Below are 4,012 nucleotides of genomic sequence, written 5' to 3'. Positions count from 1 at the left end.
TTGATTTTCAAATGAAAATCCTAATTTTCACTCCCCTATAAATACCCCCGCATTCAACACATCAAGGGACACAAAATTTCCCCCTAAAAAACTCCCCATTTTGTTGCCAAAAATCAGTCGTCAAAACTCTCTCTCAAACACTTTCAAAACAATCTCCATTTTCTAAGAAAAATCATTAATTTTCAAGGAAAATCTCTAAGAAAAATGGAGGCCTAAATTTCCTCTTCTCAAGCTGTTTTCTAACCATTTTCAAACACCAAATTCAGCCTAAGAAGCCAAGTTCAAGTCAAGCAAAGTTATATACACCTTCAAATCTACTATTTTTCAAACTTCTGAGGGCATCAAGGGCCCATACCAGTTCCTCATACTGGTTATGAGCTCATTTGATTTTAATTTAGCAGCAAGAGCAAGAGGAGCATGAGGAAACAAAACTTTTTTTCTGGGCACTGTGTTCACTCTCAAGCGCTCGAGACTATTCCTGAGCGCTCAGGAGTGCGGCTGCCACTAAAACCTTGTTTTGTCACTATGTACTTCATTTTCTGTTCTCAATAGACGCTAAGTGTAACATCATTTTATCTTTGAGGTGCTTTAAAGTTATACTTTAGTAACTTAAAGGGGCAAAGTGCATTTTTTTTAAAAGTATTGTGCATGTGTGAGTCATAAAACAAAAAGAAAAAAAAAGAAAGAAACCCATCAAGGTGGGTTTTGTTCTAACGTAGAGAGAGAGAGAGAGAGAGAGAGAGAGAGAGTGGAAAGAAGAGGAAGAAGAGTGTTTGAAACCTCAATTCAGTAGGTAATTTTCAGTCCCTTTTTCTTAATTTCGTGTATGCTCTGCATTATGATATCTGTTGCTGGACAGATTCGTACAGCTCTGAGTTTGTCTATTTTCTCACCCTTTTATGTCGAAATTTACTTGGGTTTCTTCATGAAATCTGAACTAGATTTGATGCTTGTTCTTTTGGCTTCGGAATCACTTGAAAAGGTTAAGAACTCAATTTACTGTGAATTTTCGAATGTTGGTCTGATCCTGAGAATCTGTTTTGTGACAGATTTGCGAATTTGTTGTGTTTGCCTATTTTTATCATCAACAGGCTGACCATGTTATTTTTTGGTAATTTTACTGGAGATGTCTCTATGTGTGTAGCATGCGCTGTAAAAATTTCAGAATTTTCTGAGTAATATGGAAAAAGATAAAAATCATGAACCGAGCTGCTATCAGATTCGCGTCTGTGCAGGCAGCACAGACACGTGTTGGAAAAATGGGCATAACTTCTTGCTCGGGTGTCGGTTTTACGCACCGTTTCTTGATTCTGAAACTAGACTTACATACCTTTCTGAACATGGAAGGTTTGTGCCTTAGTTACTTCTAGGAAAACTCAGTTTCGGTTCTGAAGTTAATGGTTTGTTAACTCTGGAAATCTGGTCAGGTTTTGGAGCTATGTTATTCATCAATGTTGTCATAGTTAAATGTACTTACTGGCTATGGGTTCTGATGAGTCTTAAACACTGATCAATTGGTGATGTTTTGGTATTAGAATTAATGGAAAAGATTGAGTATGTGATTTTTAATGAGCATTCGATCACAGGCTGTTCTGCAGAAACTGCAGAGTTGTGTTTCTAAGTGTGCATCTTTGGACAGTCGTAACTTTGTCATTCGAAATCTATTTAGGACAAACTCTATATCGATATTGGTGTACTGAAAGTCTACTTTCTAATGGTGGTGGTTTCATGACCCAACTTTGATCCTATAAAATGCTAGTCTTTTAAAGACAGGCTGGTTGTAGGATGTTTTGTTATTTTGGGAGTGTTGTTGTGTTTGAACTTCCTGTGTGTTATTCTTTGGCCATTGTTTAGTTCCTTATGAGCTTATTATTCTTGTGTTGATCGTTCGTTGAACTCATTACTAATACGGTTAAGCGTGTGGTTAGGTAACGAGCTGAGTAATCGGGAGGTGCCAAAACCGTAAATTGGCATACTTCGGTCGACTCACAGGTGAGTGTGTTTGATAGCTTATATCTTCAATAAGATGTTAACATGTTGGTTGTGCATCATGCTATGGTTGGTTTAGTTACTGGCATGCATGATTGGTGTATGTTGATTGTACTCGTATAAGGTTTGTGGAGTGAGTCACACCTTGTCGTGGGCCGTGCCGTTCTATTTACGGTGAATGGGAGCTTGGTGTGCGGGACACAATACCTTGGGTACATGGGATGTGGCAGACGTGTCACTGCATGTGTTGTGAACATAAATTATAGTTGTTCAGTTAGTTGTTTATGTTGAGTTTTATTGGATTTATTCTATATCTTACACACTCCTGATTTTCTTTTGGATTGCCAGATAGCAAGGGTTTGTAGGATGGTCCACTACCGGTCGGCGTTTTGGGATTGGCTTTGAGGATGTTGATTGTGTCGGTGGTAGTGAGTTGTCTTGTATATATAATCGACTCGTTTTGTAAAGGATGTTTTGCACTTTAGTTTGCCAAGTATGTAAAGTTATGGGTATAACGTCGACTCTTTTAAAAATATTAATGTTAAGTCTTCCGCTGGTTTATTCTGAGTTAATATCTGTTGTTAAGTGATTGTTTGGTTGGCGTTTGGGAATGCCACGTGGCCGCGCCGACTCGGGCCCACAATGGGTGTCGTTTTGCGGGGCGGGGCGTGACACTAAGTGTAAATTGGTCCTTCCAGAGCCCAGTTATTTTCATTTTCCAGTAGCAAGGAGGCATGGTTTGGATGGCTAGAACTTGTTCCTAGCCATTTAAACCCTCTGCTGAGCATATTCATGTTTAAATAGCTTTTGTGTTTCTGTTTAAGAATATCATGCTATATATGTCCTGTCACGCCCTTGATTTTCAACATAAATAAATAAACCATTTTAAAGAAAGATTCTCGCATAAGATAAATAATACCTAAAAGAAATTCCCACCTGTTTAATTTACAAACCAAGTCCCCAAGTTTCATAAATTACAACATTGGCACACCGGTCACAAAATAAGTTTAAGTACGAATACGAGCGAGTTGACAATTTACAAACTGTTTAATCAAAAGAAGATTCTCAAATGAATAGTTACAAACCCATCTTTATCAAAAGAAAGTTAATTACAAAGATGAATGAGTAACTCGGTCATGTTAGCTTCCAAAAGTCTTCGTTTCCAAATACACCATGTCGTACGACCTATCACCCTGCGTTCGAACCTGAAAAGAAGGATTTTGCTGAGCTACACTAGCCCAGTAGGAAATTCTCTACAAAATCTATATGCAATGGGATGATGAGCATGATTACTACTAAGAAAATTTGATGTCGAAACCAAACGAACGTACGTCAACGCCCTTTAAGAAAGTCATAACATTCTCTTATATATTTACACATACACATACACACACATACTTCTTCCAACGAACCTCCACCCCTTGCGAGATTGTGTTTCCACCCCTCATGACACAATATGCTCCACCCATTGCGAAATTGTGTTTCTACCCCTCGCGACACAATATGCTCCACAACCACTTCACGTTGACAACCACCCTTTCATCACAACCATCACCGATACCGTAAGCTCATTCCACACAAGACCAAACACTATCAAATACGTCACACACATGGCTCATGAACCACGACATTCAAGCCATAGTACTACTTTCAAAGAATAAGCAATCCACAAGCCATAAAGCGTTCCATCCGACTAGCAAATGAACACCTAAGTCACACATAGTCACCGCAAAACATGTAGAGAGAGAGAGAAATCCCACCTAGATGGGTTTTGAGCAAAACCCTAGGTCTACCGAGAGCAATAGGCTTGAATCCTCCAAAAACAAGCTTCACTCAAGCTTGGATACAAGATCTAGAGTAAATAAAGCCCAAAAACATGAATAACAAGCAAAGATCAACAAATAATCGAGAAGAGACAGAGAAAAACGTGGGTAAGCATCAAGGAGTAAGAACAAGAACATAAAACTCACCCTTGGTTTACCAAATGCAAGAATCTTGTGATTTGGAGGAAGAAAACCCTTGG

General features: G+C 38.7%; 1 long non-coding RNA gene across 2 annotated transcripts; it reads left to right on the top strand.

Moving 5' to 3' along the window:
- Positions 1-1,791: 1,791 nt before the first annotated feature.
- On the top strand, positions 1,792-2,561 carry LOC131301340 (uncharacterized). 2 transcript variants are annotated; one of them, XR_009191266.1, is made up of 2 exons: positions 1,792-1,992; positions 2,338-2,561. It is a non-coding gene; the product is annotated as an uncharacterized LOC131301340 (long non-coding RNA). The 2 variants fall into 2 exon arrangements; XR_009191265.1 differs by having other exon boundaries at positions 2,114-2,561.
- The last annotated feature ends 1,451 nt before the right edge of the window (positions 2,562-4,012 follow it).

The sequence above is a fragment of the Rhododendron vialii genome, chromosome 9a, assembly GCF_030253575.1.
Source record: "Rhododendron vialii isolate Sample 1 chromosome 9a, ASM3025357v1".
Taxonomy (NCBI): Eukaryota; Viridiplantae; Streptophyta; class Magnoliopsida; order Ericales; family Ericaceae; genus Rhododendron; species Rhododendron vialii.
Note: the sequence above shows the minus strand (reverse complement) of the source record. Positions and strands in the feature narration are given on the sequence as shown.